A 21,827-nucleotide genomic window follows, 5' to 3' on the forward strand; every position below is an offset into this window, starting at 1 on the left:
AGTGACTATAATTCAATTTCAAGTATCAACTTGAAGTCAGTCATAAATAATTGTTTGATAGGAGTATTAAAAGTTTGAATGTCCATGCGTGTTCTTCTCAAAGTCCATTATCACAGTGATGCAAATGACAAAAATGTAAATTGGAGCAAAGCCGAACGCGTTAGAAGCGTTGATAGCATTAAAGAGCTTTATGTTTCCATACGGTTGTGCGCTGTCAAAGCAGCTCGGGTGCATTTGGTGGTCCGGGCTGCACTGTGCGAGTACTCCACATCAGGGGGATGAAGCTGTCTGTTCAGGTGATTGACACAAGCCCACATTAAGAGGTGGTTTTGGAAATTAGTCCGCGGAGACCCTTTGGAGCCGAGTTAGCAAAGGAAGGCTGTCTCTGAGAGGAGCCGTGCCTTTTTAACCCCGCTCATTGGTATGCCGATGGGCGAGTGGCGAGCTGCTCTCTAAATGGCTGAGGCATCGCGGCTGGTAGCCCCTCGACACGTTCCTGCGCAGACGGAGCCCGTGGAGAGCTGCCAACAATATGCAAGCCACAACCCTCAAATTACAATGGACCCAATTAATAATCACATAGTTATTTCATATTTTATACCAAGGAGGGAGCTCAGCAGAACAAAGGACTCGATGGAAAATACAATGTGGGCGCTATTGTCATAATCACGTTTCGGTTTTATTGTGAACTTTTCTTTATTTACTTTTTAAATTAGGTTGTTTGTAAATACGGACGTGCAAAATAGAAATACACACGCTAGCCACAGCACAGAGAAGCAGTTGAAGCGTGGTGCTTTGGTCTCGTGACATTTGCCAGCCCAAAAGCACTTTGACGTCCATTGCACTTGACAGCAGAGGGCGGTATGAGGCCCAAATGGCAGTTGGACTAAAATGGATTAATTAATCTTCTCAATTCTGATTCCACAAACAGTATTGATTAAAATATTTTTTTTACCCAACGAGTGGGCAGGCACATAGGACAGATTATCGCAAGAACCCTTTTATAGTTAGTTTGTCCGGGGTGCTTGCGCTAATATTTGACGGTAACCAAACGAGCAGGAAACAATTAGTACCGCCCAGAGCGTGATGCATAATTGATGGGCATCAAGAATAATATGACACAATACAAGCGCCGGACGATGCTGTGAGGCAGTTAGACATTCAATTCCCCTCAGTGTCTGGCTTCGCTCTTACGCAAGCGTTTGTTCCTCGGACGCTTCACTTTGACTTCAAACGTCTCGTATGTTCTTCAGGAAAAAAAAAAAAAAAAAAAGGCCGGGAGGAAATGTGGCACTTTGCACTTCTTAGCTATAAGAGGATTTTTAAAAAAAAAATTTTTTACATTACCACTTTTCGCTTTTGTCATAAAACTGTGACTCCAAGATGTGTAATTTGATATCCTATAATTAATCCCACCTTGCGTTAAGCATTCCCACATTAAGTATTCCCGCAGCCTGTGGTACAGAACCGGTACGGCACCTCTTTATGTCAGCCGTGAACATTTTTCGCTTTCTGACATGTTCATTTAAAGTCGTTAATCAGATGTAAATATGCAAAGCGGCTTCCCAGGGGCAGCCTTTGAAATGCAAATACTGGGTGCAAACAAAGGTGGGGTTGATATAGGTTCTGATGCAGCAAAATCATGGAGGTTGTTCATGCTCATTAAAATATGAAACCTTATCAGATATCTCTCCATCCTTTTTATCTATCTACCTATCTCTATCCTATCCATATCCATCCATCCATCTACGCAATAGATCATCATGTACTAATATGCAACTGGAAAGGATTTCAAACCATGTGGGTGGCTTTAAGTGAAGAATATTTATGAAAAGTGCTCCATTATGTTTTAACCTGAAAAGGTTTTCTCTCATGTTATATTAATGTCAACAAATATGGTTTTTGAAGGGTTTCCATTTAGACCAGTGAGTTATGTGAACTCAAGAGGCCACAACTTGAAGTGGAAGGTATGAAACTTATTTAAAAGAGCGGCCACATCTTTTTTTTCTTTTCTTTTTTTCTTCTATTGTTGGACAATCGCTTGCTTTCAACTGGGAGCAGTTTGCGGGGAGGCCCTTTGTTTGTCCTTTTCCAATACGATGGAACCCCGGTGCAGTAAACAAGATCCATCAAAGCATGCTCAAGTGAGTTTTGTGTTGGATAACTTGAACTCACTTTCAAGAAACACATTTGGAAGGAAGTATAACAGAGATTGTGAATGATTTTGCACCTCACAAAGACTTGACATTGATGGAAACAAACAACAAAAAATGGATTTTCAGAACATTAAAAAAGTCATTTGGACTTAGATATGGACTAGGTTTCAGAACATTAAAAAAGTAATTTGGACTGAGATATCCTTCATTTTAACTTCAACATGTTAAATTCACATCGCACCATTTTTTTCTAATCTTAATTTATTGCTCTTGCTAATGACCCAATTATAAGTGCAGTCACGATCCCTGCCGCTAGATGGCGCCTAGAACAACGGAAGTGTCAAATATCCCCTACAGACGTCCACTGAAGAAAAAGTCCACCTGGTAAGTTGAGCACAAACTACTTTAATGATTCTCCTAGTTTCAAAATAAACGGTGGCAGTTGTATATTATTCCTAACAAGACCCATTTGCACCGTGTTACATCTCAAGGTGAGTACTGAGAAATGTTGAAGTCCCCAATGACTTTTATGTTTGGCTTTCCTCTCTTATGCTAGGCTAGCAGACTGAAGCAGAAATACATAAACAGCATTAACAATCATTTTTCTGACTTCATCAGTGATTTATTCTTGCATTTGCTCACCATGTTGAGAAAGAAGTCAGGTTGTCTCTTTGTTTCAGCAGCAAGCTTGATACTTAGCAGGCCAAGGGGGCTCCACGTAAAGTGCAACATTCCCACATTGTACCTCCCTGATCCTTTCCAATGTTTAGGCAAAACTATGTTGATGGTTTTCACCACACTCTCGTGTCCCCATTGCAATTTCAGGAGGAAAATGTGCTTTCCTGAGTGCGTCAAGTGCCATTTTATGACACTGGAGTGGAACCTCATATTCAATTCCTGTTCAACACCTCTTCATTAACCAACCGCCACTCAGCGCGTTGCAGATAACTTTGCTAGCAATGCATCTTCAAATGATGTTGCAGGTACAGTACTTCTGTTTTTACCCTTATGAAATGCAAACACGGCAACAGCCAGCCGGCATTTGTTAAAATGTATTTTTCGGATACTAATTTGTTGAAGCAGAGCGATCCTGATCAATCCCCTCTCGAGAGGTTCTTCAGCCCCCGGTGTGTGTACAGCCACTTAACCAGCCTCGCAGACATTAGCCACCCATGACTTTACTGCCAATCCACATTCAACACCCACAGTAGTCCCCATTAAAATTTTACAGGTCAGAAATTTAAAAGGCTGTTAAAGAAATGCTTTTTCATTACATGTGACAAAAAAAGGAGTAGGTCAGCTTGTGGCATAATGGCACTGTAATTAGAGCGTCATGGTTTGATAAAGTGTGACTGTAAATCAATGTAGTACTAATTAATCAATATCTTAATTATTAGACCTTTAAATGAGGATTTTGTTAAATTCCCCTGGATCTGGCTGCCATGTTGGCCTCTTTTGTCATCATTAGAGCGAGCGCTGAGGGTTTTACAGTGTCGAGCATGCCATCAAATGGCGATGAATGGAGACAACAAAGAGCTTTGATATACTCTTGATGCTTAAGGAAGGAGAGAATTGAAGCTTCACGAGGCGTATTTGTCCTATGATTGTAGGGTCATTCTGATTTCCCCCTGTGTCTTTCTGCACCCACTAATTAGATTCTTTTGTCTGAGCACCCACTCAAGTCACTTAGCCGTATGTGTTTCACTGAGCAGATCATAATGAACAATAGCCGTGGTCACACATTGCGCCCATTGTGTGGAGACAGGACAAAACAATGTCTTAGGAAAAAAAATCAAGCGAGAATCTTGACCTAAATCTTTAGTAATGTTGGAAAATAAATGTCGGCGTTTTGTTTTTAGTACTGCCGCTTTGTAAGTAATACTGTAAATTAGTAGTGCCTGAAAAAAAAAGAGTAAAAATAATATTTTTGAAACCAATTCTGTTATTTGCTGAGTAAAATTACCATATCCAATGATTAAAATTATATAATGCATAAAATAACTTGCTTTTGGGGCTGTGGAAGCATTTCTGTATAGTTCAAATTTATATATACTTTTCTCTGGGCACTCCGGTTTCCTCCCACATCCCAAAGACATGCTTGGTAGGCCGATTGAGCACTCCAAATTGTCCCTAGGTGTGAGTGCGAGTGCAAATGGTTGTTTGTTTCTGTGTGCCCTGCGATTGGCTGGCAACCGGTTCAGGGTGTCCCCCGCCTACTGCCAATTGACGGCTGGGATAGGCTCCAGCACACCCGCGACCCCCGTGGGGACTAAGCGGTTCGGAAAATGGATGGATGGATGGTTGGATATAATATTTGGGGTTAATTGGCGGCTTCAAAAGGTGGCAAATATGTGCTGACACCCATTTAAAAATGCATTTGAATGTGGTTGATTAATCTGAGAAGGTGCGCACACTTTTGCAAACACATGATCCGATTTCTTTTTACATCCCCTCTTGCAAAGTTTTAGAAAAAAATGTTTTTATTAATTTATTTGATTAATAAAGGATAAGAAAATGAAAACACTACTGAAATATGCGATCTTAGTCAAAATCATCCACAAACAATGCGATTAAAACGTCCATAAAGAACGAGACATTTCATTGTACGGCACATGTATATTATATGCAATCTACTTTAAGCACTCATTCCCAAAGGGAGATAACATAATTTACCAGACGCAAATGTGGGTTGGTTAAAGTTAGCGTGATTTACTATGTCCTTTGTTAGCCTGTGAGGGATTGCTGTATTAATACTGCCAATTTAATAAAGTTATAGGACCTTTCCTTTGTTGTCATGGTTACAGTAATAGCCCCTTCAAGTGGCTGTTGCCATTACATATTTCCACATCTTCAACACTGTTGCTCAAGATGTGATTAAGACATTTAAAAAAAAAAAAAAAAAAACTAATTAAAGGTCCATGTCAGTTTAGCTCACGGAATTGGTATTTGGACTTTGCTGGTAATTAACTTAAACTTAGATGGCTGATTGGCTCACAATGACACAAATTGGAGGACAAGCATGTGTGCTAAAAGGTTTGTGAGGTGTCAAGACAAATAATTGTAATGGTAATAATTAAGGCCCAAAAAAAAAGAAATCATTTCCAAAGGCAAGCTCATCAGTTGAAGCGGTTGCATGATGAGCAAAATCTACGTTGAATCTACAATTTTAATTCACTCAAATATACACATTGTAATATAAATAATGGTCAAAGAAGACAATCAGAAATAGTTGTGAAAGGGGTTAATTGTAATAACAGGACGTGATGGTAGTTAGTCTAGTTCCTATGGTAACTCAGACTTGCATGCTTTTGTAGCTTTGAGATTAGCAATCAACTTGTATGGACAATATTTTTTTTTTTAAACCTTGTAGAGTGGAATCTGGTTTAATATGTTGAAAAACGCCATTGATGGAACATTCTGATTATGACACTATTAAGACTTGGTCACAATGGCGTGATTTTTTTTTTCGTTTTTGTTGTAATATACTGTCCAGTGAGGATTTCTTTACATTATTTCAGTTTCAAACTGGTTTCTAGCAAAGGACTGGATGGGTTAATTGGTTGTGCATGTACATCCAAATTATAGTCTACTCATGTAGCAGTAAAAAGTTAATTTATTTCTAAAATTATTTTACACATACATTTAATATTTTTAAACACACATTCGGAGAGTGGCTGTGGACTGAAAATGACATCACAGTTGCTCAGGTCTCAAGTAGCAACCAATCACAGCTCATCTGTTTTCTGTTGAGTTTGGCCATGTGACATTTGCAAGATGAGCTATGATTGGTTGTTACCTGAGCCCTCAGCAACTGTGAGGTCCATTTTTTTTATCGATTTCTGAGTTGACAAGTTAGTTGCTTACTATTAAAACAAAACTTACGCCGTTATTAAAAAAATATATATATTTTAAATCAATTCAAGAAGACTCATTTGAACATTTCTTTATTTTTCCATATTCCCATTTCCCCGGAAGAAATAAAGAAGCTTGAGCAGATTTATTTATACACCTCTTGTGTAGGTGTACTTCACGTAATGGTTAGCGAGTGTAGGTTCATATGTAGGGGATTTCGAGTGGAGGCAAATATCTCGCCACTATTTCAATGCCTGCATGTATTACCCTCATTCAAAGGATTCCCGAGACTTCTAAGCGTTGGGGGTGGCGGACATATTAGCAGTTCTATGAAGTGGAAGAACAAGCAAGGTTAATGAGCAAGAGTAGACAGAGCCGTGCTGACACGAGTGGAAGGGGGAAGGCATACAGAACTGAATGCCTTTGTTTTTTTTTTTTAACCCCCCCTTTAGCACATTTACCCTCTCCACTGTGAACATTTTAAGAATAGCTAGCGCTAACGCCTGCCTGCAACTCATCTTGAGTGTAAGTCTTAACCACGCCTGGCAAAACTGCGCAGATCTCATCTCTGCTCAAGCAGAACTAAAATCTGGAAATAATCAGCTGGTGGAGACGGCGAGAAATTCCCCCAGAAAACACTTTGCCGCCACTGGAGCCCACTGCCCCTCAAGATTAGACTCAGGTACCTAATCCCAGGCGGCAGCTCCACCTCTCCCCTCCCCTTCCCTCCTCTATCCCTCTCCTCGCTTCTCTTTCATGCGTCAGAGATGGCCAGCCATGGGGTGTCACTGGGGGCAGAGCGACTGCTGTGGCTGACACCTGCTGGGCGCTATAAATGTTGGGCGGGGGGAAAAAAAAGAAAGGAGCTGCCATTGTCGGTTTTACTGTAGTCCTCTCTTGCGGGCCACTCGTTCTCAGAGGGTGACTTGATGCAGGATGAAGGCATCTGCCATCACCCCAACATTAGATAAGCAAAGCCTCCAAATGACTCAACGGATTCTACCCATCAGTGTTAGTTGGTCTTTACGCAGCGAGGGACCTTCTCTGTGTTGCTGGTGATTGAAATTAAGAAAAAGTTCCATTTTTATATTTACAATTGGGTAACGTTATAAAAAAATATTTATAAATATAAATGTAAATATAAATATTATAATAATAATTAAAAAAAAATAAAACTGGGTGATATAAAAAAAAAACGAAATTCAACTTTTTTTAATGTAAGTAAATCATCAATGGCATTTAAAATGTCGCTGCTCCGTTCGCCCAGGGCAAAGCTGAAACTAAAGCAAATAATTAAGAACTACAATGGCAATTAATAATAATAATTAATCCCATCATGTCATATCAGCCCAGACACCACACATAGTGTCAACCCTTCATCTACAGCCTGTAGTGAAGACAACCGCGTGCTCTGTCTCGGCACAGAATCTTGTCGATTGTGCAGAATTATCGATTTATTCTGTCTTGAAACAATGAAAAAAAAATTGAGCACGATACCTGGCTGCTCTCGTTCCGTCACGAGTAGCAACATCTACTGCGGTACATTCCATTTAAAAATCATACTCAGACTATTAGCAACTCGAAGCATGATTGTTTTTTACGTACACGTATTTTTTGCGTAGTTTATTAGATTAGATAACCGGCGTACCCAATGTCGTAGCCCACGAGTGTGTAATCAAATGATGTCTTTCAAAGTACAGTAATCAAGTAAATGAGCGGCTTTAAGCAGAGCGGGAGTCCTGCATCATTACAACCCGGCAAGCTGCACAGGTGTTGTGAAAATTGAGTTATGTTGCTGCATAATGTGCTTGTCTGAAGAAAATTGCTCGTATAGAGCATGTCATTCAGCTTTGCATGTGACCTGGTCACATTCCTCTTAATAAAGCAATCGTCTCCACATACGGGAAAGGCCTCCTGGTCAAACTCAACATTCCTGCCGATGTCAGAAAGATGGAGAGTTTTTGTTTGAAGCCAGTCAAGATGTGAAGCGCACTCACTTGACAAACAGCTGAGTGGCCTCCGATTACACAGCACATTACCTCCTCCGTCTTGCATCCTTCATTGGATAATTATAAACACAACCGTTTGGAATCTCCACTCTGGAAATTGTGCTGGGATGACAGAATGGGCCTCATTTAACAATAAGTGAAGAATACATTTTATTGTATTAATTGTATTCAGAACAGCAGAAGAAATGATTACTAAAATTATAAGCTATTGTAATGTAAAAAGAGACTTGCTTGCTCAGCTCTTCGAATGAGAGGCCGAGTGTGCTCGCTTCAAGTGATTTAGTCGCCGTGCCAAGTTTACTTTATAAGTGAAGAAGAATAAACATTGTATATTTAAACATTAAAATGTTTACGCAAACCATGCACTGTCATCCAAAAAAAAAAAAAAAAATCGGCTACCTTAATGCTAACATAAAATACAAACCACCATTGACCCAGTATTGGGAATTAGCATAGAAGCTACAGCAATGTCTTCTTCTTGCTCATAATGATGACTTAATTTAATTACTTGATCATCAGAAATATTTTCTTATTAATGTAATGGAAATTTTGTCGCTCATTCTTCATAAAAAGCGTGTCAGACGAATATTCCACACAGCCAACTTGGCCAGTGCTTTGGTTTATATTTCTTCCTTCCCTCTGAGTCAGCTGTACTTTAACACTACGGGCGCGTACGTTCTTTACAGATCATCTCCCCTGGATCTCCAATTTGTGTTTCTCTGACTGTAACAGGCTGCGGCGGTGCTTTAGCAGGCCTGTCAGAGCCCGAGTTTCCCCTCCGCACTGTCAAAAGTGTGACACCTCCCATCCCATGCTCTTGTCAGTCTATTGAAGAAAAAGTGGATTAATGTCAGTTTCAGGCAGCCTCACAAAGCAATGCCTCGCCTCTTACACGGGAGCGATTCTTGTTGAGACAGTCGTCCGTAGCATCTGGGAGGGGTGCGGAGGGAAAACATGGTGGTGGAGGGGGAGGGTGGGGTGAAGGTTGCAGAAAAAAGAGAGAGGGAGAGAGAGAGAGAGATAGTGCTACAACACCGCCGAGATACACACCAACAGGGTCATCAGACGTATGGGCTGTTTGGAGGCAGATGCTTAATCACACATAAGCAGCATCAGTGGGCCGACATTGCGATGCCTTTTAGAGATGTGATGGCTGCATGTGTGTGTGTGTGCAGCCAGAACACCCTCCCCTCCCCCACGGCCGCGACCCCCCCCCCCCCCCTTCCCTTGATTTTCCCAGGAGACACCCCGCAGAGAAAACGACAGGGCAGCAGAAATGTACAAAACCGCCTCTCTGCCCACTTCCACAGCCTCTCGTTGCACAGTGGTAAAAACGGCCGCTGCATTAATCCTCACTGTGATGGTAATTAGGTTAGCTCATGCCACAAACTGTCAGATATTGAGTTGTCATTATTCTGCCCATCGCACATTCTAATGCTTGGGCCCTTTGCATGAGGTTTTACAGTCAACTTACAAAGCGTAATGTGGGAAAGGAGAGCCACAGTTACCATCCATTTATTTATTGCATATTCGAAAAAGAGTAAACGCATTTGCACATGGAGATGGGCCGATATCCGATTCTGACCGATGATAACCATGAGTAAAAATATTGTGAGTTATGAAATATTTTGAAAATTTGGGGTAAATAAATCTGCATTTATTCCCAATGAACACAGTCTATTTTATTTTTCAACAGAGTGAAAATGAATTAACCAATTAACTCAAACGTCTTGCACTTAGTCCCACCTCCCCCCAAAAAATTCTATCTACAAATACTGCAACCATGGCCAACATTAAAATACAGTAGCATAGTAGGAGCAAATGTTGATCACAAAACAATATTTTTTTTTATGGAGCCGTGAACCAAGAATTAAAGACCATTTGCAAAAACACCTTTGCCCGAACCAGGAAGTGAGCATTTTTGTTCGCAGTTCAACCTTGGTGGAGCTCCAGGCTACCTTTTCAACTCTGTTAAGTGTGCAGCTCTCGAGTTGGATGTCATTCAAATCTGTGTAGGTGTACCAATATGTATTCAATGTACAGTTAAAATTTGCACTGCATCTTGTATCAATGCATTCACTCACCAAATGCAACCAATCTGACAATGGCAGTGCCGAATCTATTCCTTAATTCCATCCGTTGTATTTGTAAACACGTGTAAATTGGTATTCCTTGTCATTGGCGAGCACTTCCTACAAATGCTTGTGCAATTAACTCTAATTAGAGTCAGTAGTGGTGCTTAATGTAAACAGCGGCAACCCTCTCGCAAACCCATTAAAAGGGAAACGTCACACGGCGCCACATCAACATAACTGGCATTGTAACTCCTTTACACACTCACGCTGACCTACAGGTGCATCTTGATTGAGATTGATTTAAAGATTCCGATCGGATTGCCATTCCCTTTTTCCGCATTTTTAGCTGTTTAGCTTCCTGGCAGAATTTCAGTGCATTTTTTTTTTTTCTTCCTCTCATTGACATCGAGGGCATACAACACACCCATCGCAAGGTTTGGCGGCCGTATGGTTAGACGATATTTGCAATCATTTAGGCTATTTGTCTGTTTTGGACAAGATTGGGAAGTATGTACAGTGTGTTAATATAGCATTCCTTCAAGGCTAAGAGCCAGGTGGGCCGTCCTGCATAAAGATAAGCGCGGCGTGTATGAAACCATTAGAAGTGGTCGATTTAAAGTTGTGACAGTTCAAGGAAAGCGGGGGCCATAACATATTCAGAATGGCGCTGTGCAAGGTCGCTGTTTTAGTACCTCTTCATGTCTATGCACCGAGGCAGACAAGGATGCAGCACATTTCATTTGGGACCGCCGGGGAAGACAATGTGGAGCCATGACTTGTCTAGACGCCCGGTGCTCGTCCTTAGCGCGCAGGGCCCGCTAACAGCCCCCGCATTGAAATAAATCTAAGACGGAATCCGCGCTTCTGTCAAAGAACGAGTCCGCCCGCCCGCCGCCCATACAAAGGAATGCTCTCGGCTCGCTTTGTAATGCATTCAGTTTACATTGCAATCTATAACATTGGCTCGGACTCGGCTGATTGACCTGCATTCCGGAGCCCGCCGGCTCTCTCTCGGCCACACCTGGGGCCCGGCGCCGGCGCGCGGCTGTCACTGGCCATCGCCACGTCCTGCGATTGATGACAGCTATTCACTGATGAAGCTGTATTCATCATTCCTGTCCAGGGCTGCACTGACCAGATGGACCCTGACCATCCATCCACTGTCAGGGACACATCTGTTCCCGTTGTTGCTTAGAGTACTAACAAGTCACCTGCTCCGTGAAAGGCTGGTGTCACGCATCCGGCAACGGGAAAGAGACAGAACCCAGCTCAACACAAAGCTATTAGTGTATTTGAGACAACCGCTCACTGCTGTTAGTATTGCTGGTAGTTGCTTTATTTTGACTTCAACTGCGACATTCGCTCCAATGTAAGAAATGCCGTGCTTTGTTAGGACTCAATTAGAGCTGCAGTTAGCCTTTAGTTTAAGAAGCCACAAATCTGACGATTATTTTGTCGATTAATCGATGAATTGCAAATGCCTTATTTTGGAAAAAAAATCTAAAGAAATTGACTTTAATGAGAACGGCCAAAATCTATTTTATTGTTGAGAAGCTAATTTGGACAAATTGAAGTTTGACTAGATTTCAAAATGATTAATCGATTACCAAAATTGGAATGCATTTTTTGAGACTTCTATGTACGCCCTTACCCTTAGAGCTTCAACATTCCGCTGCATTTTCATAATGGTACATCATTGCGATACTGACCCACATCTAGTTCAAGTTGTGTTTGCACACAGGCTTGAACCAGCGAGTTTGGCCGAAGCTCAGCGGTGTCAGCCTCTCAGGGTAGGCGCATAAGTGCTTTGCGGGTCTATTTAGCCGCTTTGACTTGATCAGGCTCCCTGAGAGGAGGCTGAGTGTGCCTGAGGAAGCTCCCGTGAAGTTCTTCATTGTCTTAAGACTCAATTGTAATCACCTTACTCAGCGTGACTGACACAAGAACTCTCTGGCATGATTGAAAGTATTGATCTTTTGGCAGCTCTCACAAGACAAGTCAGAGCTCTCGCTTCAAAAAAAAAAGGGGAAAAAAAAACCCTCTTCATCTCTCTTGATCAACTGATCAATAATTAACATTAGGACAGTAGGGATTTAGCCACGTGAGAGTGTTTTCCGCCACCTTCAGCCGCCTGTTTCCCACCGGAGAGGAATCTGCTGAGTAAAGCTGATCCGCTGGCGTGGGGCAGTAAAAACAGAGAGGAAGGCCAAACTGCAGTGACTTTCACATTCATAAGCCACACACAGCTCGGGCCGGCCTGTCCGGCGCCCTTCACTGTCGTGCAAGATCGGCAATATTTCTGTCACCTTGAGAGATGGTAACCGGCCAAGTGCCTTTGGAAACAACATGCGTTTTCACAGCACACCCTGTTGCGGCAGAATCTACGTGCTAATCGCCCGATAATTGCCGTTTTAAAAGAAGAACATAACCCGGGCCGGGGAGTACAGTGGGTGGACGTGACGCACTTTGTCCATTAGCTTCTGCCTGTCGCCACATCGTGACGACAATTAGATATGTCCTATATGCTGTGGAAAGGAGACAATATGGAATTCATTACACCAGCCATGGAGAAAGGCCCAGTTAGCCCATTTTGAGGCGTTCTGAGCTAAACACCCTTGTTAAAACGGTATTTGCCACACATCTTTTCCATGGTAACGCAGTAATGACAGTCTCGCTTGCTGGAAAAATACCACAGCAGGGTTGTTTAGCGCCGACACCCCCCAATAGAGTTGCCCCTAAGTGGACCGGGCTGGAGACCGGGGTTACGCACGTGTCACCGTCTGATACCAGCAGCATGAAAATATGTCTGCACAAAATCTATTAGCGACAGAATTCTCCTGCCCAATCGCTCCCTTCAGCAAAGACGTTATAACTGCACAAACAATAGGAGTAATGTTGTTGTGCTCGGTAATGAGAGCACCCTGTTGTTTGTCAAACTCTAAAAATACTGAGGCTGAGGGTATATGTCAAAAAATATGATTTTTTATCATTTTATTAATTCATTAGCTGGATTGTTGTATTTTAAAATAGATGGGCTTTGACTTACAGTGAGTGATTGTATTCTGGAGCAAAGTTGGAATGTATCTTAGAAAGGCTCATTAGCAATTAATTGGATTTCTTTCAAAACTTTGCAATGCATACTTGGTTGGTTGCCAGTGATTGGCAGATGATTGGCAAGAATGGCTTCCCGGTGTCAGACTGCTAATTTCAGCCGTGGGTCAGCAGTGACTTGGAGAGATTTCCACTTTCCTAGGAGTGAGACAGAGTGCACTTCCTAGCAGAATAACAAAAATTTTAACCTAACCCACTCCCCTCCCTGCAGTATGCAGCCAACTACACATTCTGCTTGTTACGATTTGAGCAACTGGAGGCTTTTAGTTGGGTCTTCAAATGAGTTATAAAACTGGACAGAGGAAAGAGGGCATGCATTACATTTAAGGCGAGGTCATTCCAGACGGAAGAACTGGCAACGGAAAAGGCAGGACATGAGTGGTCTTAAGGAGAACGCATGATCTTTGCTCAGCGGGAAATGGATTTGACTGTCATTCGCATAACAGTGGAAGGAAATGCCTTGTTTTTGTAGGATAGCACCTCGGGGCAGCAAATCCAATGAAAACAGCAAGGGCCCCAAAATTTATCCCTGTGGAACACCATCGCTGAGCACCGTCATCAGAATTCAAGTATGACAAGGTAACAAATGTGACGCTTTAAAACGATTATGAATGATTGATTTTTTTGTCACCAAAAAAAAAGTGTAAATGAGTTGAGTGTTTTCCAACTCCTAAATGCTCTTTTACCATTTCAGAGTTCTGAAAATTGTCGTGCGATATTCGTTAAAAACCTTTTTGATTATTGTAATTTGTCCAATAAGGTAAGGGTGCTTGAACATCAAACTAGATCCTGTTCTGAGAAGCTTCCCCGTGTTTGCGGTGATTGCAACCTAATGATACTGATCAGCCGTAGGATGAAACTCATCAGCTAATTGCTGTATAGGAAGGTCACGGACAATTTAAAGCACCTCAACTTGGAAGGGAAGCAAAATGAAAAGTACTATATTGTCTCACCTATTTGTTGACGCCGGTTTCATACATTGCGTAAGATATTAGTGCAGGTCATGTGAAATATTACGGGTTGTGATTTAACCACGCAGAAGCGTTAGCGGTTTTCCGCTTGTTGCAAAAAATATGGCCATGTACGGCGACGTGTATCCTGCACACCCTCATGGCGCCATTCAGCTCCCCACTTTTCAATATAAAGTTTGTGATGATGACAATGTCAAAGAAAAGCAGCGCCTTCTACGCCAACCTTGAGTTCTTTTCATATTTACAATGGCTCTCCTTTTATCAATCTAGTCGTTTTTAAGCCCTACTCAAATACCAAAAGAGGAGGAACTTTAGCGACAGTCATGCGTGGCCTTACAAGTAATACCAAAACAAACTAGTGATGAATGTTCCACTTAAACACAGGATAATATGATAATGGCCCGTCTTTATTTAGCTTCATTCATCTATATATGGAACAGAAAATCCAATATGACAGTTGACAGTAGGTCAAGACAAGTTTCTATTGGAAAGGGAGAAAAAAAATACATGGAAGCATTCAGTCATGTTTGATAGAAAAGATCACGCTTTATTCATTTCATAGTGGAAAAATATGCACGTTACAGTGGCGAAGAACAAAAAAACACACATGCGTATAATGGAATCCATTTTCCACCACTATCACACGTTATTTATGTACGGATGAGCAGAGTAACGCTTAGCACAAATCACCTTTTTACATTGAAAAGAATGAAAATGGGATTATTCCATTCCAGCCCTCCCTACAAAAAAAAAACTCAAAATAGTAGGCCTAATCCACCATATTGTGATTTATAAAAACATAGTGATAAAATATTTATTGAGATTGTAAACAATATATGTAAAAATTATAATTTAATGCTCCAATTCACTGTGCTGCTCTTTTTCTATGATGCTAAGCATTTTTTAACACTGACATTAGCGCTGATGCTAACACAGAAGCGTTTTGGCTAGCTACAGTAGCACTAAAGTATCTTATTGTAAATGGCCAATTTTATTTATCACATTGCTTTTTTTGTTGGCGTAATTACGACATACGGTTCCTTTTAATCACAATATGTTTTGTGAGTACATTTGGAGTATTTAATGTGTCGATTTATTCGCCTTCCACGTTTTGGTGCCCTCCCGTGTGAATGTGTGCATGAGCTTGAATACATCATGCACTCCAGGGATGTCTGCGCTAATGGAGGCTGAGGCTGTCGCGCTAGTATTGATTGCTCAGACCTACAGATTATTGCTGTGAAGAGTGACCAACAGCGGCTCGCCCGGCAAAAAAAAAAAAAAAAAACTTGACCAGCAGACAAGAGTCCGGCTGCTCTACGCCGAGGATCAACACGTTTAATTGTTTGTGGTGTTCTCTGGCCCTTACTGCTGAGGGCCCTTGGGGGATGGAGGCTAGAACAGACTCTGACCTTTACAGCCTCATTCACACGTAGACTGGGAAATGTATCAGTGATCCTTCCTTTCACAATAGCTCCAATTACCAGACACCAACAAAATCGGGGCTCTTATGTAATGGAATAAGAACAGTTTATCCTTAAAGTGCAGCTTATGAAGCCGACTCGACAAAAAGGCGGCAAATAATCAAACATGCTTTTACCGAGGACCGGAAAACTAAAACTTATCGCATTTTCCGTGTTTGCGTTTCCGCTATTTTGAATTCTTTTTATTTGTTTGCACAGCTAATAAATAGCGCATTTCCATATCACTAATTTCCCCTTACTGTCTGTCGCCTTGACTTTTCCGCTCGTATAGATCCAACGAAGACTATATGGACAGACGGAAAAAAAAAAGTCATTCTGTGTCGGTATCTGAGCCCATCAGCATTCAGCTCGACGGTTTGCAATTATAATGAATATTAATGGCTGTTTTCTCATACATAATATTCTCATAATGACTCTACAAAGTAAATGCGGCCCTCCTACAACAAGCATTTATCATAACTAGCAAGCAAAGCCGTAACACTGTCACCCGCTAAGGAGATAAAGCCATCAGATACTTTATTCCCTTGTAATTCCAACATGTGACTAAGTTGCTGTTTTATGAAGTAGATGATACGTATTTTTACAATCAAACCACCCGCTATAAACTATCTGCGCTTTAGTTTATATGACCGTGTTAGTACAATTATGTTAAATGAAAAGCACACTGAGATAAAAGGAGTCTTTTACTCTAATATATTGTGTTGACTAAATAGAAATGGGATTGTGTGTATGTGGTGAGGCATTTTTTTTTTTGTGGTCCACACTTGTGTCAAATGCCTTTTCCCTTGAGCCATTAAAACAGCAGAGGAGCCCGGCTCAATACTCAGACATTATCTGTGAGCGACTGAACCCGGTTTGGGAATTGGTAAAGCCAAGGGAGAAATAGACTTGGAATAGAACACCCCGGCAAATTCCATTTCACAACTCAAGTGGTCTCCTTGTGAAAGATCATTTGCTTTGGAGTGAGTAAACAGAAGGGACTCCATCGCTCTCAGTGATTCGCATGTGTGCCAAAGCTGCGGATTACCGACGATCAGGAAGTCTTGACGCTCATTGGGAAGGCGAAAGCCTGGCAAAATGACTTCAATTGTGGCGCCATTTGATTTCCTTATGTTGGTCGGTCGTGAAGGGATCTTAAGAGACTTGTCGAGGATTCCAGCAATCGGCTTCGCTTGCCCACTTGTTTATATATTAGACCCATCTACCCCATTCAAATGAATTGAAACCAAAACACAGCAATTAAAAAAAAATCACTGACAACTTTTCTATACTTTTACCGGACGCAGTTGCAACTCGTGTGGGTTTGTCTGCATGTGTTCTCCTGCTGCTCGGACTGCAAACTATATTCAAAGTGTGCGACAAAGCTGAGCTCCATACAATGTTACTTGAGAAATTTCACTTAAAAAAAAAAAAAAAAAGTTATCTGAAGTTTGTAGTGCGAAGGGAAATGCAGTTTGGCCATTTGCCAAGTTCTCTCAATTTTTCTACTTCTCCTGAAGTGAAAAATACAGCTCAACTTTATTAATATAGGCACTTATTCATCACTTTTAGGGAAGCTTCGATTATTCACCGTCAGGTTGGCTCTGCCAATAGACGGGCTTCTCTCTATTATTATTTTTGATGCGGCCCTTGTAGCGGATCTCATTAAGGCTCACCCTGACACGGGCGAGCTGCATGTATTGATGGAGAACACCTGAACCCTCACTGACGGCAGACCCCGCCCGCCCGCCACGACAGACCCATCAAAGTGGGGACGCCTGTCTCGACCGACTCAGCCTTGAGTTGCGCCTGCGTTGCCCGCTGGCGCCCGGCCAAGCTGGCACAAGTACTATTGTCCTTCACTCCCACCCTCCCCCCTTCCATGCTTGCTTTCCTACTATTCAATTATTTACAGTAACTTTGTATCGCAAAGCGACTCCAGCTCCAGTTGATGTCACATGCGTGCGCAGAAAGAAACAGTTTGTTGTTACAGAATGTATTTATTTATTCATGTATTTAATTATTTATATTTAATTATTATTTTTATTTTATTTTCTGTTTCATGCTTGCCGACCATATGACACGAAGCTTGTACAGTATGTCTTGGACCAGACTTTTGAACAGTCCCTGCATCATCTGGTGTAGCTGTCACATCCACAATTACGTTATTGCTGTCTCACTCGCAAGAGCAAGAGTGTCAGAGCTCTCGGAGCCAAACAGATGGGAGCTGGTTGGCAACAGACGGCATGCAAATCATGGATCATTTGATTGGAGATCTTATTTAATTATTCGACCAAGTGGCTGTCTCGGAGAAGCCTCAATTCATACCGGCGTCTCGTGTGTGTGTGTGTGTGTATAATAAGTGTAAGCAACTGTTAGGATAATCAACAAAACATGAGCGGCGTAAAATCTGGAAATGAAGTCATACGGGTTAATGAAAATGGATTTGAGTTTTGCGTTTAAAAATTTGGCACAGGTGTAAAACAAAAAAAGCCTTGAGCCTTAGTTAGCAAATGAGTGTTGATTGAACTATTTGGGGGAGGCAACATTGTGTGATTTTTTTTTTTTTTTTTTTTTTTTTTACAAAAGTGGGGTAAAAAAAAAAAAAGATCTGAACTGCAGTACCAAATTAAATTGTGTCAAATGAGAGCGAGGATTTCAAGTAGGGAAGTAAATTAAATGAAACATTTGCTGTTGGCTGAAACGGTTTGCGGGAAAACAAAATGAGCTGTATTTAACATTCAGGCATAATGCTGAAAAGTGACAATTGCTGATCTCCATGGAGATCAATAACCGCGGCAGGATCATTGTGTAAAGTGTCTCCAGGTTTAATGCAGAGAGGATGTCATTATTATTTTCCTTCTGCTAATGACCATCATTATGCACGGACACTGATTGAATTCCATTTGTTACCTACGTTTGAGGCTGAGTGGAATAATTACCATTTAAGTGCCGCCATTAAAATGCATGCACGCTTGTTCATATTCGCACCTTTTTTGGGGGGGAAAATACATTACTAAATTATTATTTATTAGCAAAATGCATCGCCCAGCTTTAATTTAGTATTCAAGGTGTAATTCAATGCGAGCACGCCTTCTCCCTTTTTCAAAAATTCAAAGAACACTTTTGCTATCAGTGCCATGCACTCTCTTACGTTTTAATTAAAATGGATCTCGTGAAAAGACTAATCGATACAACCACTTTTTCCCCCTATTGATTTGTCAACCAATTCTATCGCATTCAAAATAGATGTTTTAATGATTGCAGACATTCACTTTCTGAATACAGCGCAACCTCTTGCTTTTTGCTCATTTCAATACACTTTTCATGAAATGAAATAATTACAAGTAATGCCTTCCAGACTGTGATATTACTTTGAATTAGACTTTTCATGGAAGGTGCTAGTGGACACCAAAATTATTTTGAAGCTGCAAGTAAAATTGTTCCACATTGTTGCATTTAGGAAGTGAAATCCCCCCCAAAAAGCTTGCCACTTCTAATCTCGTTTTCTGGCACTCGGGTCAAGTAATGGAATGGAATCACAGTCCTGTGCGGCAGGTAAATAGGCAAAGGGATTCACAAAAAAAACAAAAAACACCTTACTTCTTCAGATAGAGCTCCTATAAATAATACACTCGAGTCAAAATGAGATTCGGCCGTAGCTAATCAATCAATGACAGATGAGCGCACTGGCACGTGCGCTTAAAAAAAAAAAGAATGCAGAAATGCGAGCGAACAACTTGTAGTTTTGTGCCACTGGTAAGACTTCCTGGCGATTTATCAAAGTCAGCGGCGGCGAGCGCCGCTCCTGCGTGATTGTAGTTCACGGCGGACGCAATTGAGGCACAGCGCTGAAAGGAATGTTTATGCCCTCAGCTGTGGCACTGTCAGCCTTGTGGAATTTACTGTAAATCACATTGCTTTTATTGCCAGATTTAGGAGCTTATCCTCTGTGGGCTCTATTCACTGCAAAGCTCGGCCCGATTAAGACTTCAAGTCCTGCTCGATGGGCGCTAGGAAAACGTGTCTTTGAAATAATGGGAGGAATGAGTGCTTAAGGACTAAATCGTAGCGTCTCGTTCGGATTTGGGATTATCTTTATTTGCGGAGTATTTGGGAAAACATGAGGGGAGTGGATGTGTGAGGGGGAAATAGGAAGAAACTCAAATTGATTCAAGATATAATGCAAGCATCCATTCATATCACAAAATGTAAACGTACAAAAAAAAGCAGGTAACAGGTGTCTAGCACTTTATATGATTCAAACGACAAAGTAAAAAAGCGCTAGGTAGCCTGACCTTCATTCAAAAGAAAAAGTAGAATTTATCGATGGACTGCATGTCTCAGTTGGTGACAGCAGGTTAATGTATAAAGCATAATCGTGAAATAAAGAAGTCGTCACATCATCCAAATTGAGTCTGCAAATGGCATTTTGTGTTAGCAACATGCTAATAATGCACGCTAAGCGTTAATATAAACCTTAGAGATTTAGAGATTACGCACTTAGTTTCTGTCAGTCATGCATGTCGTTTCCTTTCTGATACTAGAACAGTCGCAACATGGCGTCGATGGCTGGTATTCGTGAGGAGTATCGGCAGTCATTGGGAGGACTCGATACATTGAAATGAGGCCGTATTGGTTTGTTTCTGATACTATTTCTGAAATTTGATGTTTAAAACAACAATCTCCAAGTAAGGGTTAGATTGACTCATTGGTCAGATGAGGAGCATCACTTCCACACAATTAACGTCATTCTTAACGGTCACTTAATCAACTAATCGATTATTGTAGCCATCCTTTAAATGAAATGTTATGAAACGCCGAACGCTACTCACTCGATCGATCAATTTTGACATGGCTCAGATTGGCATCATTGATCCTCCAAAACAACAACAACAACAACAACATCCTTTCCTTCAAATCGTCAAGCTTTGAGGATTCCAGCCCTGTGACGGACATGAACTGTGATCTTGAAAGCCGTATGCGCGGGTGTCGGCGTGATGTGCGCGTTGACGTGCCGTAGCGAGGGTTCAAGGAGGCAGCTGAGCAAAATAATTTCCAACGTCCTGCCTGCTGACACAAGGACAAAGGCATCGTCTCAACATGCCCATATGAGGCAGCAGACAATGGCCGCGGCTACACCTGGAAATGCACCGCTGTTGTTTTTCACCATGACCTCCACAGACTGCTCTCTTCCGTGCATGCGGACATTCGCTCGGGCCGTTATTGCACGGCAGATTCACGCGCAATGTCATTATTCCGCAATCCACCGCTGCTCTGACCGACATCAAAACATCCCGCCAAGTCTGTGGCATCACGCACAAGCTTTTAATAAAAACACAATCTGCAATCTGGACTGCTCTTTGTCTGGAGTGGCCGCAGTCGCGGCGGCAGCCCGCCTCCCGGGTCGGATTTCTCCCAAGACCTCATCGAGTTTGAATTAGCATGGTGCAGTCAGGGGAGTGGTGGAGGTTGAATCAATGCATCACTCTTAGGGCCTTGGCTATGGATATGAGAAGGCATAATGGGACTTTTGGTGCCCGCGCTCATATCATGTGTCCGACCAGGGTCTCCCCCGCATTGCTTCCCCAAAGGAGAAGAGATTACCTCCCCCTTGCCAAGGCCACCGACTCATAATGAAGAGGTGCGGGCAGCGCAATGCCCCATTCTGATGCTGGAGTGAAATAAATATTGAATAATAATACAGGGCCGTGGAGTCATATATGTAAAATTGCGGCCACCTATCTGTGCAGGGTGTATTAAAAATAGATTTCAGGACTATTTTCAGTTGTAGTGGGAATGTGTTATGCATGTTGCGGATCCAACAATGGATTTTATGGAAATATATTGCTGCTACACTGAAAGAAGAAGAAGAAAAAAAAGTTCAATATCTCATTATAACGTGGTAAGTTCGGCTTCCACATCCAGCATAATAAGTAAAATGAAGCCATTTGCTGCAGTTGAGGAGTCGCTTGTCAATCTTTTTAAACACTTGGTCCTATTTTTTAGTATTACACAAGGCTACTAACTGTGATTCCGAAAGACAAAGGACACAGCCAGACACGGCCAGTGACTTGAACCGGAAGTAAAACTCATTACGTTAGTGTTGGCTCATGAGTAAACGATTCCTTCAAAAAGACGGCTTTTTTTCCCAGTGAACGAGAGTGAACGAATCACTTCCTAAAGTGATTCG

General features: G+C 41.7%; 1 protein-coding gene across 1 annotated transcript in view; it reads left to right on the forward strand.

Moving 5' to 3' along the window:
• The first annotated feature begins 2,215 nt into the window (after positions 1–2,215).
• Positions 2,216–21,827, forward strand: part of fign (fidgetin) — a 47,036-nt gene continuing 27,424 nt past the window's right edge. Inside the window, exons 1-3 of the mRNA XM_088383138.1 lie at positions 2,216–2,647; positions 2,982–3,139; positions 13,676–13,782. The gene's annotated coding sequence lies outside the window, so the exon portion shown is untranslated. The remainder of the gene's footprint in view (positions 2,648–2,981; positions 3,140–13,675; positions 13,783–21,827) is intronic.

The sequence above is a fragment of the Syngnathus floridae genome, chromosome 8, assembly GCF_059516105.1.
Source record: "Syngnathus floridae isolate MCC-2025c chromosome 8, RoL_Sflo_1.0, whole genome shotgun sequence".
NCBI lineage: Eukaryota > Metazoa > Chordata > Actinopteri > Syngnathiformes > Syngnathidae > Syngnathus > Syngnathus floridae.